The 21,377-nt window shown below is 33.3% G+C and overlaps 1 pseudogene; it reads left to right on the forward strand.

Moving 5' to 3' along the window:
• Positions 1-4,632: 4,632 nt before the first annotated feature.
• The window catches only part of LOC149533699 (FAM10 family protein At4g22670-like), a 144,702-nt pseudogene continuing 127,957 nt past the window's right edge, over positions 4,633-21,377 (forward strand).

Below are 21,377 nucleotides of genomic sequence, written 5' to 3' on the forward strand. Positions count from 1 at the left end.
AGCCTATGCCTTGACCTCTCAAGATTTGGCTAAGGCATTGAACTAACAAGTTTATGCCTTGTAATTTTTAGAGGGTCTTCCTGATCAAATTTTTTTATGAAACAAAAACCCATTAGAGCTCTCACTGTCTCGATTTTAGACATATAAATTTTATAGTCATATGATTTTATTTACTATTTTTACATTATTTTTTAATGAAAGGTGGTACCTAAAACAGTGAAGTTCACTAAAATTTTAATAAATTTTGTATTTTATAATTTTTCTTAAATTAATTTATATGTCATCAATCTACATACAATTCTTTTGAGGTTAAAAAAAAGAATCTTTGAAAAAAGTGAAATTTTGATCAAATTATGGTGTCTGTACACGAGAGGTTTTTAAATTTATCTTTGTAGCCAATTAATAATTAATAATAATAAAAATATTCAATAAAAAATTAAAAAAAAATATTGTCATCAATCTTAGGTGTATTAGGTAACTCCCTTTCAAAGGATTTATGAAAATTCATTTATTTGTGTTAAATTATGGTGTCCATACATGAGTGGTGTATGGTCCTAAAACAGGGATTTGAAAAAGTGGTTTTTAAAGATCCATATCAAAAACAAAATCTATCATACGGGTATACAAATAAATTACATATTCAAAAACTAGATTCCAAACACAAATTTTTTTATTTTTGAAGTTTTTTTATATTCAATCTCTAAATCCCTAAAATTATGACATCATTTGACAAGAAATTTCAAAAATAGGAAAAAAAATTACACTTTTTACCCAAAAGCGAGACCCAACTTCTTGCACTTACCCTATACTCAGCAAAAAAGTCTTTATACTCATTAAGCAATTCTATAATTTCTTCTGGTACTTGGCTACCACTATCTAATGTCACTCGATCATTACCAACTTCTGCTACTCAGTCATTACTACCAACACTCGGTCCTTTAGGAACTATGGCAAAACAAACTTGATTCTTCTTTACTTCCTTTTCAAATTGATTTCCATTAACCATACAAACTTTTATTGCAGTACAACTAACCTCATTTGGACTTTCAATTAAAGGCAACAATATTTTCTTCTTCTCATTTACCCAAAGAGTATATTGATTCAATCTTCCATCATGTACAACATATCTATCATATTGCCAAGGTCTACCCAACAAAATATGACAACAATCCATAGGCATAATATCACACTGCACTTCATCAAAGTAATGTCCAATCTTGAACTTCACAATACATTGTTCACTTGCCAATATCTTATGCTGATCTTTGATTCATGAAATATGGTAGGGTTTAGGATGCTTTAGCCTTTGCAATTACAACTTTGTAACCATCTCTTCTGATGCCAAATTTGTAAAAATTCCACTATCAATGATCACTTTGCAATAATTTCTAGCCATCTTACACTTCGTTTTAAATAGACTTCTCCTTAAAACAGGTTCTTCATCACTTCCATTATTACACAAGGTTCTTCTCACCATTAGATTTTCACCACCCTTAGGTCCACTTGGTGATCCCTCATCATCTCCTTAAACCATAAAATTTCTATTACCTTGTCTACTCTCAAAGGATCTACATTCAAAAGATCTATGTCCTTCTTTACCACATCTGAAACAATTACCATGAAATCCATCTCTAGAATAAGAATTACCTCTTCCTCGATAAGAACCAATACCTCTATTGGAATTATGTTGTATTTTTCATTAGTGACAACACTTATTCGATTCTAAATGATTAATGAGCTCATCACTCAATCTACAGTTTATACCAAGCATTCAATGGTTACCTAGTAAGTTCAGTAGTTAAGAAGTTTACACCGAGAATTCCTGAAGCTACCAAGTGAATGTGCAATTCAGCAGTGTATACTAAGCTTGCAATGTTCACCAACTAGATTGTGGTCACTGAGCTTCATAGTGTCTATCGAGTCATCACTTTGTGTGATTTGAAGCCAATTTCTATTGAGTGATGGATATGTAATGTTTCTTGAGTGACAACTAGGTAAACAAAGGATTCAGTATCTACCAAGTGACACTATATCTACCGAGTCTCCAATGGTTACTGAGTTCAAAGCTACATTATGTGATTAGTATGGACCGAGCTTCTACTTCTACTGAGTGCATGACAATGCTGAGTAATGCAGTGGATGCCAAGTATTAGAAGTTTAACAAGTCAGCTTCGAAGAACTCGAGTTTTTTAGTTTTTGGCCGACTCAGTAATATTTTGTTTACTTGTGTTTTCACTGACCTTGTAATTGTAAATATTGGAATGGTATATATGTAATGCATTTTATCATTTGCAATGTAATGATGAGGATGTCAATGGAATAGACATGTAATGTTTTGAATAGTGAATACAAATCAACACCAGAGAAGAATATTCAACAAGGTCTACAAAGGAGCAGTAAAGATATATTAGTCACAAGAGGTGATATGTTCTTCAAGGATCTAATCAGTAATCAATTTGTAAGTCAAATCTATTGTTTCATCCTAACAGGTGAATTAGTTTTTCAAATCCTTTAATAGGGTAGGCTTAACAGTCTTTTTATAAATCTCTTAACAGAGTGCATACTTCATTATATGTTTGTAAAACCTCTAGCAAGGTGGACCTAGTAGTCCAAATTGCTCTGAACAAGGTAGATCATCAGAAGTGGTCAATGTAAGCCCTAATAGGCCAACTTTATACTGCAGTAGTAAAGTTTTGTGGGTATCATCCCCACCCCATTTTTACTTTCTATTTGGAAGGTTTTTGGGTCACCAAAATACTGTGTTCATGTGTTATGAATGTTTATTCTTTCATGCATGTAGTAGATTAGATAAATGTATGGTGAATGATTTATATTGTTAAGTGCTTAATTGATTTAAATTTTTTGATGTTACTAATTCACCCTTCCCCTCTTAGTAACCTAGCTAGTCTTGATTATTTCCAACAATTGGTATCAAATCTTTGTGGTTCTCAGGATAAAGTTTGATAGCTTGAGCAAAGATCAAGGGCAATGGAGATATTCAGACTTGATAAAGCTATTGATAATGAAAAGCTAGATCCAGAGATGGCCATAGCTCAACTCAAGGAAGCAAAAGAGAATATTTCCTAATCACTGAAAAGAAGGAAGGAACTTGCAAAACATATGAATGACCACCAATATGTTGAAGAAAAGATTGAAGACTTTTTCCCTTGAAGCAGTTTAGATGAAGCAAATGAGGTAATCAAAGAACTCTTAGAAAAGAATGGCTCTCTACAAAAAGAGGTAAGAAAATTGAAAAGATAATAAGAAATTTAGTCAATAAGAATTTGTGAAATTTTTGAACAAAGGAATAAGGAAAGTGAAGACTTGGAAGCAAGGAACAATGCAAATCAAAATCAATCCCTTCATCAAGATAGTCTTATCAATCAACTCTCTAATGCAAATGAGGAAATCATGAATTTGAGATCTAAAAATGAAAGTTTAAGGAATGATTTAATCACTGAAAGGAAAATCAATGAAAGATTGAAAACTGATCTAATTTCTTAAAAGCAACTCAATGAAAGGATGATGAAATCTAAAGTAGACATGGATCAATTGAATTAGCAAAGTCAGCAAAATCTCTATAGGAAAAAAGGTAAAGCAAGACTTGGTTACAAAGAAGAAGGTGAATGTTCCAAACAAGGTGCCCAAAGGAATCAAAGACCTACTTGAAATCACTGTGGTAAGTTAGGTCATACATCAAACAAATGTTGGAACAATGGAAAGGAAAAATTCAATGAAAAATGCTACAATTGCAGTAAACACAGTCATAAAGGTAATGAATGCAAGGAGAAACCAAAATTTGAAGGCAAATGTCACAAATGCAAGAAACAAGATCACAAGGCATTTGAATGTATATCCAAATCATTCAATCTAGCTGAACAAATTGTTAAAGAAATATTTGGTTGGGACTAAAATACTTGGTGTAAATGTCACTAGTATGGAGAATATGGACACATTGGCATAGACTGTACAAGGCATCACTTGAGAAAGAGAGATTCAACAATAAGATGTTATACATGCACTGAACTTGGTCATATAGCTAAAAATTGCATGAATATAGGAAGAATTGAAGTTGAGAAGAAAGATAAAGTTGATAACATCAAGAAGTAGATGAGATAGTATTGAATTCCCAAATCTACCAAGCAGAATAGTTCAAAAGATGGCCATGTCACTCAAGAAGTGGGTGACTCCACCATTTCCAATTAGATTCTTAAAAGGAGGAACTGGAACTATATCTTCAATCTATATCTTGAGCATTCCAAATGTAAGAAAGTAGAAGATCCATATCAGTATTTTAGATACAAAGGGATCACATTAGATCAAGCCTTACTAAGTGAGGTTAGTCATAGACTCAATTGAGCGATGTCAGGAGTAATGAAAGTTTGTTCAGTCATCGAGTCACAAGTTTCTACCAAGCTAGTCTGTGGGTGACAGTCTATCACACACTATGTCATTATGGTACCTAGCACTAATGGAGAAATTTTTCATCAAAAGGGAAAAATTTATCTTCATTTTTTCACCATGACTTCATAATACACAGAGCTAAGTGGTTCTAGGTGCATCCAGGTAATTTCAAGCAAATTTAGAGTGAAGAATTTCCTCAAATTTTTTTCCATCATTTACTAAGTAGTGATGGCATCCAGAAGCACTAGCAGCAGCAAGACGAAAAGAGTTTTAGAAATGTTGGTAAAAGGCATGGAGTGGAAAGCACCAAACTTAAAGCTAGTTCCAGCAGTTGTGGAGGTACTCGACCCGAATGGAGTTCAATCTCAAATCCCTCCCAAGGTACTTCTAATTAATGACATTCAAACTAGTTTTAAGTGTTCTAATTAGGAAATTGGAACCCTAGAAATGGATAGTTCCTTAGAAGAAATGCATATTGATGGTTCTTTAAAACCCAAGCATAAGCATCTTGAAACTAAAGGGTTGACCCATATCACACACTTGCCAAGGAGCTTTCAGATTAAGTGGATTAGATACATTCTTAGTCATATGCATAATGGACAATTACGGTTAGAGTAGCTAGTGTTAATCACCAAGAAAATGATTCTTAAGATTATGGGTCTTCCCATGCCGAACAAAGCAAAATCTACCAAAACCATAGGTTAGGATGAACTCCAAAAGAAAACCCTAGTTGAGTGGGATGGTAGAGGTTTGAAGATTAGCACTATTTTTGGTGTGGAATTAAGATTTGGTATTCATGTAATTGCCCATAAGATTTATAGCTCCAGTCATTTGAACAGTGTACCATGTAAGGGAGTGGATTTAGCATTTAAGGTTGTGAAGAAAAATATGGAATTTGACTTGTCAGAGTTACTACCGAAACAATTGAACAAGAATATGGAAAATATTAGGACATCAAAGAAAAAGCCTTGTAAATTTGGTTCTTTCTTGACATGCCTTTTCTTCTATGTACAAAAATTCTTCCCATCTAAAGGTTTTTTTGTATGGAGAAAAGATGTTCCAATTCTGTATCAAATTAATGAATTTATTGCAGAAATGGGAATAAATTTTGATAGCATTATGGATAATTATTTTGAAAATTTCAAGGAAAGGATGAACAATGGTTTTAGGATTCCTCCCAAACTTGTTTAGGATTACAAAGATGATGTATGTTTTATGGTTAACTATGACACAATGTATATTTAGGTAGTTAGGGCCTGAGTTGCATGAGTAAAACCTCTCCCATATGAGGTAAATTTTGATGAAACTAGAGACATCATTGAAGCATTGGTAAATGAACCTATAAATCAATAGCTACCAGTTTTTGGTACATATGATGAAGCCAAAGCTAGAACTGAGATTGAAATCAAGCTACCCTAGGAAATCAACAAAGGAAAGAGGAAGATAGCCAAGATGGAAATTTCTAGTGGCCCTCTTATGCTTATCGAGGGCAAAGGAGAGGATGATGAAGAAGAAGAAGAAGAAGGAGAAGAAGAGGAATTTGAGAAGGATGTCGAGCTAGCAAAGAAGAAAGGAAGGGTAATCATTACCAAACCTCCAAAGGCCTCCATATTTTTTTTCACAAGAAGATCAAAAGGGAAAAGAAAAGGAGATAGTGAAGTTGTGCTTGTGAAGCCCCCACTTACCTTCTAGGAAAGTTTAAAATAGATGGAAGAAGGAGCAGGCATCACAAAATTTAAGGCCCTAAAGTTTGAGACAAGGACTAATGCTAAGAAGAAGCAAATTGAGAAGTTGGTACTCACCAAAATAGGAAAATGGAAGTATTCCCCGGATTAGATTGCTCCTCAGATTTCAAAAGAATTGATGGCAAGATTGTAGCCAAGGTGGGAATCAACTATGCATACAACAAAAGATATTTATGAGCAGTCTTTGAGGAAGTTACTGCAAAATCTTATAGATGCAGAAGTGAAGGCAGCCATGAAATAAAATGAAGGTAAAATGATGATTAGATTCCATACATGTTTGATTTTGATCAAAGACATTGAGCATGTGGATAGAGATGCAACAAACATGTGGAAGAACATTTGTCATCTACATAAGCACAGTGAAGATCTAGTGGAAATTAAAGATGATGATGATGAGAGTGATGATGAGGAAGAAGATAACACTCCATGTATTACTTTTGATGTTCAAGACTATCAGGCATTAAAGGTTGATGATGAAGAGAAAGAGGAAGAAGCTAAAGAGGAAGACAAGGAAGAAGATGATGAAGATGATCCAATGAAAATAGTAGAAAAAAGTCATTGCTTCCCTTCCTCACTCTCCACCTAAGTCAACAACATCATCAGGGTTGGAGTCAGTTTTAGCAAGTATGATTGCAACCACCTTAGATATATCATTTGCACAATCATTAGTTGCTACCTCATAGCTCCAATTATCTACAATGGAAGTGTATCACTTCATTTACTGAGCTATAGCCCTCTTCATCAACTCTCGAGTCATCTACTTCAGTAGTATGCATAGCTACTAGTTCTTCAATTGTGTTAACTTCTACAACAAAATTTACAGTAAGTTTACCAGTATGTTCTACATTTTTGTCTACTATAACTTTAATATCACCAGCTTTTGTTCTAGTTAGTTCTTCAGTTATAAGTATTCCAATTTGTATACCACCGATTGGTACTTCATTTTTGGATAGCACATCAGTTTTGGATATGGTTAGCACTTCTTTTAGATTTTCTTCAGTTGAACCTATTCAAGTTTCTACTGTAAGTCCAGCCATTTCTACTATTGTTTCCATTTCTAAGTCCAAAGAAGTAAGCTTAGAAGTAAAACCAAAGATTGCTGTAAAATTTTGCTTACTGGAAAAGAAATTGATGAAGACATTGATTTGGACAAGGAAATTGTTATTCCCAAGTTAGATCTGGACACTGCCATAGCTGATGAAATGATACTAGTTAGTAAGCTTTTGGAGCAAAAAGAAAGTCAAAAGTTGCTTAAAGATGAAAGAGATAGAGAGTTTACTATAATTTAGAATGCTAAAAATATAATAACTAAGGCTATAGGTGTTGATGTAGACTCATCTCAACACATTTTGTTACAATTGGAAGAAGCTATAAATAAGTTCAATGAGGATACATCTGGCCAAGAAAAGCTCATTGAGAAGGTAGAGAAGAAGTTTGATAATAAGGTGCTTGAGCACATTGCCATTAACTAGGTAGAGCTATCTACAATTTTGAGCAATCTTGAACAATCTTTCACCAATGTGACATCACTTTTTGGAAACCTTTGTGATGTTACTGAGTTCACCAAGGATATAAAGAAGAAATTGAGTAAGATTGATGTTGATATGAAGGCAAGCACTGAAAGGCTATAGCTTGACCCTAGTTCAAGGTCAACACATCACGTCAAGGCAAAATTTTTGTTAGAAACACAAGCATAATTGCTAAGAGAGGAAACTAGGATCAGGTCTACATTGATTGATATACAAAACATGATCCTTCTAGTTATGGAATCAATGCAAAAACATGTTGCATATTCAAAAACATTGGTACAGGATAACAATTTTTCCATAGTAGATCATATGATTGAACTTTCTACAGAAGTTCAAGTGGCACTCTCCACCTACAAAATTTTGGAAGACAATTGGGATAAGACATTGGCTTCTATTCTCAAGGTACACTCCAAATTTCTCTCACATTTGGTGTCTCTATTTGAATATTTTGCATATCTCTTTGGCATTATTGTCAAAAAGGGGGAGTAAGACATAGTAAGAGACATGGGAGTAAGAAATGATAAGAGACTTGTGGATAAAATAAGGAAGAAAATATATTGATTTATGTACAAAATAAAAAGGATGAAAATCTATATATATTATGCAATATGTATGGGGAATATATGTAAATACAACAACTTTAAAAATATCAATTTTGAAAAATCAAAAAATCAGAATGTTAGTGTACATAAGGCTCATAAGTGTTTTTGTCACTAATGCCAAAGGGGGAGATTGTTGGAATTATGTTGTATTTGTCATTAGTGACAATGCTTATGATTTTGAATGATTATTGATCTCATCATTTAATCTATAGTTTATACCAAGTATTTAGTGGTTACCTAGTAAGTTTAGCAGTTAAGTAGTTTACACCGAGAATTCCTGAAGCTACCGAGTGAGTGTGTAGTTCAATAGTGTATATCGAGCTTGTAGTGTTCACCAAACAGATAGTGGTCATTGAGCTTCATAGTGTCTACTGAGTCATTAGTTTGTGTAATGTGAAGCCAGTTTCTACTGAGTGATGGATGTGTAGTGTTTACCGAGTGACAACTAGGTAAACAAAGGATTCAGTATCTACCGAGTGACACTATATGTACCAAGTCTCAAGTGGTTATTGAGTTCAAAGCTAAGTTGTGTGATTAGTATGGACTGAGCTTCTACTTCTACTAAGTGCATGACGATGCCAAGTAATGCAGTGGATGCCGAGTATCAAAAGTTCACCAAGTCAGCTTGAAGAACTCGAGTTTTCTACTGTTTGGCTGACTCAGTAATATTTTGTTTACTTGTGTTTTAGCTAACCTTGTAATTGTAAATATTGGAATGGTATATATGTAATGCATTTTATCATTTGCAATGTAATGATGAGAATGTCAATGGAATAGACATGTAATGTTTTGAAGAGTAAATGTGAATAAGCAATAGAGCAGAATATTCACCAAGGTCTACAAAGGAGCAATAAAGATATATCAGTCACAAGAGGTGATTTATTCTTCAAGGATCTAATCAGCAATCAAGTTGTAAGTTAGATCTAATGTTTCATCCTAACAGGTGAATCAGTTTTCCAAATCCTTTAACAAGGTAGACTTAATAGTCTTTGTATAAATCTCTTAACAAAGTGCATACTTCATTGTATGTTTGTAAAACCTCTGACAAGGTGAACCTAGTAGTCCAAATTGCTCTTAAAATGGTAGATCATCAGAAGTGGTCAATGTAAGCCCTAACAAGCCAACTTTATACTGCAGTAGTAAAGTTTTGTGGGTATCATCCCCACCCCAGTTTTACTTTCTATTTGTAAGGTTTTTGGGTCACAAAAATGCTATGTTCATGTATTATGAATGTTTATTCTTTCATGCATGTAGTAGATTAGATAAATGTATGATGAATGATTTATATTGTTAAGTGTTGAATTGATTTAAATTTTTGAGGTTACTGATTCACCCCTCCCTTCTTAGTAGCCTAGCTAGTCTTGATTATTTCCAATAACCTCCTCAATAGAATCATCACCTTTCCACTCAGTCTTGCCTTTGTCATCATTCTTCCATTTGGATTTGTCCTTATCTTCTACAAAATTTTTAGATCTACTACCTTCTCCATAATATTTACCTTTTCCTTTCTAGAATTTACCACCTCTACCTCTTTGTCTTTGTTCATTGTTCTTTGTCAAGATCTCCTTAGCCTTCAAGGTATATTGATATGATTCTTCCACACTTTCCAATTTCAAAAAAATTATTTAATCTTGAATTCCATATCTCAATCCATTTATGTACCTTGTAATTTTCTCAACATCATCATCCATATGTCTAGATTTGATGTCCAATCTATAGAATTGTTCAGTATACTCTTTCACACTCGTGTCTCTTTACCTCAAATTTTGCATCTTTCTCAACAAGCTAGCCTTTTAATTAGCAAGAAGGAATTTTTTCTTTACTTTATTTATGATCTTCACCCAAGTTTTGATCTTCTTCTTTCCTCTCCTTTCTCTATTAGTTTGCAAATGCTCCCACCATAGTAAGGCATGTCCTTTCAACCTTGTAACTACAATATTCACCTTCCTATGATCAGAAGTGTTTTCATACTCAAAGAACTTCTCCATTTCATAGATCCAATCCAACACAACATTGGTGTCTAATTTTCCACCATAAGGAACAAATTCTACAATAGGCTTTGAATTTTCCCTAGATAATACTCTCAACAATCTTTCTTCATCTTGGTCTTCTTTAGGTTTTTAATTAGGGTTTGGTGCTACTACTTCATCATCACTTACATCATCAAGATGTACTCCTCTCCTCTGGGCTATCTCCACATCTAATCTAGCTGTAATTTGTTTCAATGTATCTAATATTGCATTATCAACATTTCCTCTATCGCAAACCATCTTTATGAATTAGGTTCTTGTACTATCATAACCCTCTATAAGTTATAGGTCAAATCCATAGATTTTCAACCCTACAACCCAATTCACTTAGGGTTCTACACGATCCAATCATCACAAGGATAAACCTCAAGCTCTAATACCACCTGACGTAGGGAGGAACAAAATAACTAGGGCCAAAGGCACACCCAACTATCCAAACCACCCTGTAAGAGTTAACACAGTGAAAAACACAACACAAGAACAACACCAAGGAGAGAGAGAATAAGATGTTTATATATTCTTCAAATAATTAGCAACATTCCTAGTTGTAAGGCCTTCTAGGTTATGGTCAATTACAAAATAAAACTTTTAGATTCATGATCCAACTTGATTTTTGCTCTTCTAAACACCTATCACCTTATTCATCTCCTCTGTGTTCTACCAATCTACCTAAAACTCAATCCTAGACTTTCTTAAATACTTGTGAGGCCACAAGTTGGCCTATCACAAAGTTAAACCCTATAGTAAATTCATGCACAACCATAAGTCAGCTCACATAAGATATTAACTACCTATAGCAAAATTAAATCTGAGAAAGGTTAGGCCAAACTGGAACTAGACACATGCTAATAAAAAAAAAGACTTCACCAAAACACTAGCACTTGACATCCACACGAGCTTGACATCCAAAGGAATCACTCGGTAGTAATTACAAAATTAGCATCCACCAATGCTAGGTAACCACAGAGAACTTAGAAACAAGAGGATCACTCAACAACCAAAGAAATCACTCGACAAAAAATAAGAACTTGAAATCAACTAGTAGAATTAAAAAAAAGTAAAAAATTACAAGGCAATCCAGGATGCTCCTACTTCATTATCCTAATAGGTGAATTAGCCAAATCCTTTAACTGGGTAGATTTAATAGTCTTTTACTAAATCTCCTAACCAAGTGTATACTTCATTGTATTTTTGTAAATCCTTTGAAAAGGTAGACCTCACAATCCTTATTGCTCCTAATAGGGTAGATCACTGTAAGTGGTCAAATTGTAAGCCTTAACATGTTAATTTTATACTGCATTACTAAAGCTTGTGGGTATCATCCACATCCCAGTTTTACTTTTTGATTGGAAGGTTTCTGGGTCACCATATCTTGTGTCAAAGTGTTATTAATATTTATTTGCTTTCATTTTTTCATGCATATAATTAGATCAAAACATTATATGAAGGATTAATTGGTAAAGTAAGATAATTTTTTATTGGTTCCTGATTCTCTCCCCCCTCTTAATAATCTTGCCTACCTCATATTTCAAACAATTGGTATCAAAGATTTTCAGGTTCTCACATCAGAAGTTTAATATTTTGAGAAAATATCAAAGACAATGGAGGTATATAGGCTAGATAAGGCTATTGATAATGAAACGTTGGATCTTGAATTGGTCATTGGAAAACTAAAGAAAGAAAAGGAGCAACTCTCTCCATCATTGAAAAGAAGGAAATATCTTGTAGGACAAATGAATGACAATATCTATACTTAAGAAATAATTAAAGATGTTTATCTAGAAAGAAATTTAGATGAAGCTGATGAAGAAATCAAATAATTATAAGAAAAGAAATCCAATCTTCAAGAAGAAGTTAGAAAGCTGAAAAGAGAACAAGAAATACAATCACTGAGATTATGTGAAGTCATGGAAGAAAAAGCCAAAGCCAAAGAAGAGATAGAAGGAAAGAATAATAAAATTCAACATCAATTCCTTCAGTAAGAAGACTTCATTGATAAACTCACTAATGCAAATGAAGAACTTATGAATCTAAGGTCAGAAAATGAAAAACTATAGAATGATCTCAATACTAAAAAACAAACCTATGAAAGAATGATGAAATCTTAGGAAAGTATGAATCAATTGAATGAAGAAATTTAGTACATACATATATGAAAAGATGGAATAGGATACAAAAAAGAAGGTGAATCATTTTAGAAAGGAGCTCAAAAGAATCAAATACTTAATTGCAATCATTGTGGTAAGATAGGCCATACATCAAATAAATGCTAGAGTAATGGTAAAGAAAAATTCAATGGAAAGTGTTACAATTGTAATAACCATGGTCATAAAGGAAGTGAATGTAAAGAAAAACCTAAGTTTGAAGGTAAATGTCACAATTGCAAGAAACAAGGACACAAATATTTAGAATGTAAAACCAAGTAGTGGAACCCAACAGAACAAATTGTGAAAGCAATATTTGGATCAGATTACAATAAATGATGCATATGTGACTACTGTTGTGAATTTGGACATATTGAAGAAAATTGTGTGAAACATCATATGAGGAAAAGAGACACTAACAAGAGATGTTTTATCTATAAAGAACTTGGACATCTTGCCAAGAACTATATGAACATAAGTAGAATTGAAGATGAAAAGAAAGTCAAAGTTGACAATATAAGAAACAAAGTGAGGCAACAATGGATACCAAAATTTCTAAAGAATGCAAACCAAGATCATGAAGTGAATGACACCCAAGTAAATGAGTTAGGTGGTGGTTCAATCATTTCAACTTAGTTCCCTATGGAGATCATTGGAACTATGATTCAAAGCAAGTAATATAACATTAGTTCCATCCAACAAAAAGAATGATCAAATTAGCATTCAAGATGCATAGGGATCACTAAGCATAATGAAGAGAAAAAGCCCTTATTGAGCAAGGTTAGGCTGTAGGACCTTATCGAGCAAGGTTGGGTTACATATTATTGTAGACTCAAGTTGATAGTTCCTACAAAGTAATGGTGACTCTACCAAGCTATAGATGTCTTCTGAGCATTAAAGACTAAACCTAGAGAAGGACATTTTTTCATGAGAAAGTTTGAAGTATGAAGAAGTACTAGTGATCGATCAAGGGAAATTTTTTATAAGAAAGAAATTAAAGGCGTTGTTTTCACCATGAATTTCCAAAGCTATTAGTGCAGAGTGATTTTAGAGCCCCTAAGAAAATCGAGCATTTGTTGTTGAAGGATTTTCAATATTTTCAAAAATCCTACTAAGCATGGCATCCTCAAGAAACAAAGAGAAGAAAGGGTCTAAAATGCTGGTTCGTGGAGTTGATTGCAAGGCACTAAACTTCAAGTTTAGTCCAACGATTACAAAGACACTTGAACCAGCTGGTGTACAATTGAAAATTATTCCTAAGGTATTACTCGTGCATGAAATCCATTCTTTTTATCATTTCTCAATCCAAGAACTTGGAACCCTAGAAATGAATGAAGCATTTAGGGAATTATGTGTGGATGGTGCATTGAAACCTGAACATCAACATTTGGAAACTAAGGGCTTGACTCATATCTAACATATTCTAGGAGACTTTTAGGTTAAATGGATGAGATATATTTTGAGCTCTGTACATAATAGGTAGTTATGGTTGGAGCAACCTATTCAGATAACCAAGAAAATGATTCATAAAATCACTAGACTCCCAATTCTTAATAAAGCAAAGACAACTATAACCCTAGGTCAGGTAGAATTGGAAATGAGAACTCTTGCCAAGTGGGATGGAAGAGGAATGAAGATTAGTAGTGTAACTAACATGGAGCTGAAACTTGGCATTCATATCATTGCACATAAGATTTATAGTTCAAGCATATCAAATAGTGTATCATGTGAAGCTGTCGATCTTGCTTACAAGGTTGTGAAGAATAAGCTATCCTTCGACCTTTCCGAGTTGCTATTGAATCAATTAAAATGGAATATGGAGAGCATCAAAAGATCAAAGAATAATCCATGTTAGCTCAGATCTCTTCTAAAAATTTTATTCTTCTTTACTCATGAAATTTTCCCTTCTAAAGGTACAATAGTATGGAGGAAAGATATTCATGTTTTGTATCAGATTAATGAGTATATAGTAGAAATGGATGAAAATTTTGAAAGTATCATGGATAACTACTTTGAAAAATTCAAGGAGAAGATGAATAATAGATATAGGATCCCCAAGAAACTGGTTGAAGATTATAAGGATGATATATGTTTCATGGTGGACTATGATTGGATACTTGAGTGTATAGTACTCAATGATCAATTTCCATATGTTTTCACATCTTCATCCATCATAAAATCTTCCAAAGATAGCTCTTACACATCATACAAATCTATCATAACCATTTCAGCCATGATCTCCTTACACACAATTCAAGATGTCGACACATACAAGTGGAGTGACATATCAATATGCCAACTAGAAATGTAGACTCACACTTAATTACATTATTTGCAAAAAATACATTTAGAAAAAAAAAAAAAAGAATAGGAATTATCCAAGTTTGAGACACCTTATTTCTAACACTTAGAAGTGATTAGTATGGACTGAGCTTCAAGTTCAACCAAGTGCCAAAGATTGTCAAGTGTTGATAGTGTTTGTCGTGTATCAGAACATCACCGAGATTGTCTTCAAAACTCTAGTTATAGCAGTTGGGCTGACTTTATGGATTATGATGGAACTGGTATTGTAGCCAACTCTAGTAAGTTGTGATTTGGATTGGTATATATGTAACCAATTACAACATATCAAAATAAGAAGAAATGTGAAGAATATGTGATGAGTAGAAGTATAAATTAAGGAAGGATATTAGTATTATAAAGAACAAAAAAGATTTATTGCTCCTAATAGGGAAGATCACTAGAAGTGGTCAAATTGTAAGCCTTAACAGGTTAATTTTATACTACGGTACTAAAGGTTGCAGGTATAATCCCCACCCTAGTTTTACTTTCCAATTGGAAGGTTTTTGGGTCACCATATCTTGTGTCAAAGTGTTATGAATGTTTATTTGATTTTATTCTTTCATGCATACAATTAGATTAGAATATTATATGAAGGATTAATTAGTGAAGTAAGATAAAGTTTTATTGGTTCCTGATTCACCCCTCCCCTCTTAGTAACCTTGCCTACCTCATATTTCTAGATCCACATTATCAACTTCCTTAAAATGATTTGCAATATAGAGCTATGAACTATCACCGAAAGTTATCCTAGACAATGTAAAGGCATTCCTTAAATAAACATTTTTACACCACTCAAAAAGTTCTAGACATCAAACCCTAATCCTTGAGATTGACTAACTCTAAATTATATATAGAGCTGGCTCTATCAACCTTTGAAACTTATTTTAGAAATTTTGGTTAGCCCAACTTAAAAGGCCATAAATTTTGAACTATTGCTCTGATTGGCTATATAACCATTTTCTCAAATCCTCAGCTTTTGATTTACATGGTTGGACTCACATAAGCTCTAAATGACCCCATTTTGGAGCCCATTTGGGGCTTCTAAGGTCTTAAGTGATGAGCCTTTAGTTTCTATATGAAAATTGCACACCAAAAATCCACAATAACTGCATGAATACTTAGTATATGGCACTGAGCCTCAATTGGTAGGCTGATATATTCAAGGTGAACATCCACCTCTATAATTAGGACATTCCAAGCTCATATGACTGACATACTAAGAAACAAGCCTTCATATAAAATAAGTTTGCACTAAGACAACCCTTATTAAAGAAACAAAAAAGGAAATATTTTTTGGGTGATGCAAGATTTTTCTTAGACCTAGGATGCTCCTACATTAGATGCCTAAGATAATTAGGAAGTGACCCCATCACCTCTTAGGTGTTAAGAGGAAAACTAAGATGGTTAGCCTCCTCCCTTTCTAGCCATGATGAATCTTCTATTGGAATCCCTTTCCATTTGACCATGTACTCTTCATAAGTTCTATTCCTTGTACTTTTGCCAACACATCTATCTAGTATATCCTCAATCTCATTTGTAACCAAACTAACTACTAGAATACTCCACTACACTTCTACAACTTCATCTCGATCATGTCCTTCATAATACTCTATCAAATCTAAAATTTTAAATACTGGTTAAATATTCAATTCAGTAAACAACTCAACTTTATAAGCATTTCCAGAATCATGCCTTTTCACTATCTTGTATGGTCCCAACTTCTTCATTTTCAGCTTACTATATGTACCTACTAGAAACTGTTCCTTTCTCAAATAAAGCATGACTCTCTCCAATATGAAATTCCTTATACCTCATTTTCACATCCCCCTTAGCTTTATACTATGTATTCATCTTAATAATGTGCTTCCTCAACTCCTCATGGGTATTTTTCAAATGTTCAACAAATTCTTTTGCTTTAGCACTACTTATTTCTCCTTTATCAAATTTCCTCAATTGAGAAGCATTTTTGGGATTTCTTCCATATACAATTTGGAATGGTGATTTTGCAATACTCCTATTGACAAAATTATTATATGAAAATTCTCCCTATGGTAAAATTAGATCTCGGTATGTTGGCTTATTGCCAATCAAGCATCTCAGCAAATTCCCCAAGATCCTACTCATCACCTTTTTTTGTCCACCAGTCTATGGATGATGTGATGAACTAAAATTCTAGTCTATCTTCAATTTCTTCCACAATGTATGCAAAAAATACCTAACAAAATTGGTATCTCAATCATAAACTATAATCTTTGGCAAACTATGAAGTCTCACCACTTCTTTGAAAAATAACTTCGCCACATGAACAACCTCACTAGTCTTCTTGTAGGGAATGAAATATGTCATTTTAAAAAATTTGGCAACCACAAAAAATGTAGAATCATGCCCTCATTGTGTCCTTGGTAAACCAAGAACAAAATACATGCTAACATCCTCCTACAAATTCTTTGGTACAAGTAATGGCTGATACAACCCAATATTTTTCTTCACTCCTTTTTCCATTTGACATACTTTGTAACTCCACACAAACTTCTTTACATCTTGCTACAACTATGGCTAGTAATAATTATCAACAATCAAAGAAATGGTCTTATCTCTCCCAAAATGTTTGGCCAATCCTCCACTATGCTTCTACTTGATGAGATTCTCTCCCATAGAACATTTGGGAATGTAAAACTGACTTCCTTTGAACAAAATACCATCTTGGATTATGAAATCCAACCATTTTGTCCTATCAAGTGTAACAAGTTCTGTACAAGCCTTCCAACCTTTGGCAAAATCAGGATCCTTTGGATACAAATTCTTGAGTTCCTTGAACCCAACCACCTCAATCTGCATCTTTGTTAGCAAATGTATTCTACTAAGAGCATCTACAATTATGTTTGACTTCCCACTCCTATTTTTCAGAATAAATGTATAACTCTACAAAAGCTCAACCCACTTAAAATGTCTTTAGTTCAATTTTCCTTAACTATTCAAATATTGCAAAGCTTGATGATCAATATACAAAACAAACTCCTTAGGAAGAAGATAGTGTCTCCACTTCTTCAATGTTTGAACTATAGCATAAAATTCTTGATCATAAACATAACATTTTCTTTTGGAAACATTCAACTTGTCACTAAGATAAGTAATAGGTCTACCTTTTTGGCTCAAAAAAACTCCTATTATAGTACCATTAGCATCACAATATACTTGAAAAACCTTGTTAAAATCTAGAAGTGCTAAAACACATTGTTCTATAACTTTTAGTTTCAACAGATTAAAAATCTTATTTTCTCCTATAGTCCACTTAAATTCTTTCCTATGCCCTCTCATTGTTTCAGTCAAGGGTCCACATATACTGCCAAAACCCCTAAAAAACTTCATGTAAAAACTAGCCAATCCATGGAATTATCTTACCTTAGTTGCACTTCATAGAGAAAGCTGTTCAAGGATAACCTATACTTTCTCAGGGTCCATTTTCAAACCTTTTGCTGATACTATGAATCCCAAGTACTCCAACTCCTTCACAACACTAGACTTTTTTAGACTTATCAGTAGCATTTCTTCCCTCAACTTATCAAACACCTTACAAATATGGATCAAATGCTCCTCCAATATCTTGATAAAGATTAAAATATCATCTAGGTAAATAATGACAAACTTATCCATAAACTCCTTCAGTACCTCATTCATGAGCCTTATGAAAGTTCTCGATGGATTGGTTAGCCCAAAAGGCATGACTAACCACTCATATAATCCTTCCCTTGATTTGAAGGTAGTCTTCCACTCATCTCCATGTTTGATGTAAATATGATGGTACCCACTCTTTAGATCTATCTTTTTGAAATATACATCTCTACTCAAGTAGTCCATAATATCACCCATTTGTGACAATAGAAATCTATACATGATTGTGATCTTGTTGATATCTTGTGAATATGTGCACATCCTCCATCCTCCATTCTTCTTTGTTGTTAATACTGTTAGTACAAAACATGGTCTTAGGCTCTCTTGAATCAACCCCTTCTACAATAACTCATGCACGTGTCTGTTCAACTCCTCACTTTCTGTTGGTGTCATTCTATGTGCTACCTTGTTTAAAAAACTAGCTCCTAGGATCAAGTCCATTTGGTGATTGATCTTCCTCATTGGGGTAATCCATCAGGTATATTATCCAACACAATATTAGGAAACACTCACCAAAAAATTGTAAATTTTGTAGGTGCTACAATACCCCAAAATTAGCACCTTGCCATTCTAAACCAATTTTGGTGCGTTAGTCTCCAAGATTAATTTCTTGATCAACAAAGTCCTCTTTTACTAGGCATTTCTAGCCAAATGTCTATACTTGATCTAAGTTTCAAACTGCAAAGAAATCATTAACTTACAATAATCACATACTTTATTTAATTCCTAAATATTGACTTAAATTGGCTAAATTGGCCTTCTAATTGAATTAATTTAATTATAAGTCAAAAATAAGTCATAACACTTTTATTCAATTAAAACCACCCCTCTAGCTAATATACATGACAAAAGGAATTAAATGTATTTTATTTAATTAAATACCCTCATCCTAATTGTTGAATTTAATTATTCAATCAATTAATATATTCAATTATGAGGTCATATGTAATTCTTTAAATCAAATGTCTTCTTGAATATTCTCTCTTTAGTTCAGAATTGGAAACATTGAGTTAACTCAAATCAGGAAAAAAAATAAAGCTAGTTAACTCCTCATTCATCTCAAAGGCAATCAATTGACTCCTACAATAAACAAAATTTTCTATTCTAACTAACCTTTCTTCAAATCTTCATGGTTTATATGGTTTGATCTTGACCATTGATTGATGCTAAGATTCTATAAAAGGGACCTTCTGCCTTTCATTTTAGGAGGATGCATTTGTTGAGTATCAAAATATTATCAATTTGAGAACTCAGTTTTCTTACATTCAACTATCTTTCTATTATACTTTATTCTTAGATTATACTTACTTTTAGATTATGTTGCATACATGTAGATTAATTGGTTATTTACTTTCATAGCTTAAATTTAAATTCATATAGCTTAATCATATTTACTTTCCTAGTTTAATCTTGAACTTTCATTCATCAAACCCTTTGTTCTTAGTTGGTTTGGTTACTAAACTCTTGATTCTAAGAGCGCATAGTAAAATGCTATCAAGATAGAAGGAAACATGTCACATTGTGCAAACCCTCAAGATGAATAACCTCATGTTCATCCATAGATGAATATAACAAGTAATGAATATGTTAAATTGTGTGGTTGAATTAGAGGGCCATATTTAATGCATACATTTCTGGCGCCCATCGTGGGACAGAAAAATTAATTTTCTAGGCTCATTTATCTTTATTTTTGACATTCTACATTCAATTTTTATACAATCTAGAGAAATCTCACCCAAAAGTTCTTTTATCACACAAGAGTTCTAAATACTCATGCAGTGCTATGTACTTTTTTGTCACATAAAAATACATATGCTCACTTGAAGAAGTAATTCTCTCATGCGACATGAAGCAAATAATTGCACAACCCTATGCAAAACCTTGTGTGAGACTTGATAGTAGAGTGTTTAAATTCTTACATTTTTTTTGCATTCTATCATTGTCATTTCTTGATAACCTATATTTTTGAAGCATTTCTTTTGTGTTTTATGATTTTTGGAACAACATAATAGTATTTTTTAGAACGATTATTGAAGACACCTTGAAACAAACATTCAAACTTGCTAACAATTTTATTGGAGGGCACTCATCAATGAATTTCTTATCAAAGACATTTATAACCCACTCAAACATTCTATCTTTTTTTTTAACATGCTTTCAATTCACATAGTTTAAATAGGCCTTATGAACTTATTAGGACCCTATTTAAAGAGATAGGGGATTATGCTCTTTACTACTTTGAAGTGATGCCTAAGAGTAAATAAAAATGTAGACCCATTTGGAAGATGGTACCCACGGGAGGCAAGGGAGGAAGTGGTTCTCCCAAGAAAATATTTTAGTGAGGGGATTATGCTCTTTTCCCTTTAGGAAAATTAGAAACCCAAAAGCTTCTAGATAAGTTGGAATTGATAAGCTAGCTCAGTGATGAATATGTTTGGCATGTTTGGATGAGGTGAAAATGTAGAGGAGTATGCTCTTTTCCCTTTGGGACAATTAGAAACTTGGACCCTTGAATTCAAACCAAGTCTGAGTCAACCTTTAGAAAGTCTACCAGAGTGATCCAACCTCCAAGAATGACCTAAGTGAGCATAAACCTTTCACTAGTGAGTCCAACTCACTATAATAAAGAAACTTTATAGAGAAAAAATTGCAAAGCCATGTTAGTTTCTTCCTCTTGATTCCAAATATCACATATCTTGACAAGGCTTTGTCTATTGTACTAAACAACACAACTCCTAGTCTTGCTAGCCAAGTGTGTACACTTTCAAATGTTAGTGTGGTTGAGAGATCTCCATCTCACTTGCATGGCCACTAGGGATTAATGTGAATGGAAGCATATTAAATACTTGTAGTTAGTTTCTAATTGATTCACCTCTCAAAGGGGGCATAATCTTTATGCAAGGAGGGG

The sequence above is a fragment of the Cupressus sempervirens genome, chromosome 10 (assembly GCF_028749045.1).
Source record: "Cupressus sempervirens isolate cs-2001-9-10 chromosome 10, ASM2874904v1, whole genome shotgun sequence".
Classification (NCBI taxonomy): domain Eukaryota; kingdom Viridiplantae; phylum Streptophyta; class Pinopsida; order Cupressales; family Cupressaceae; genus Cupressus; species Cupressus sempervirens.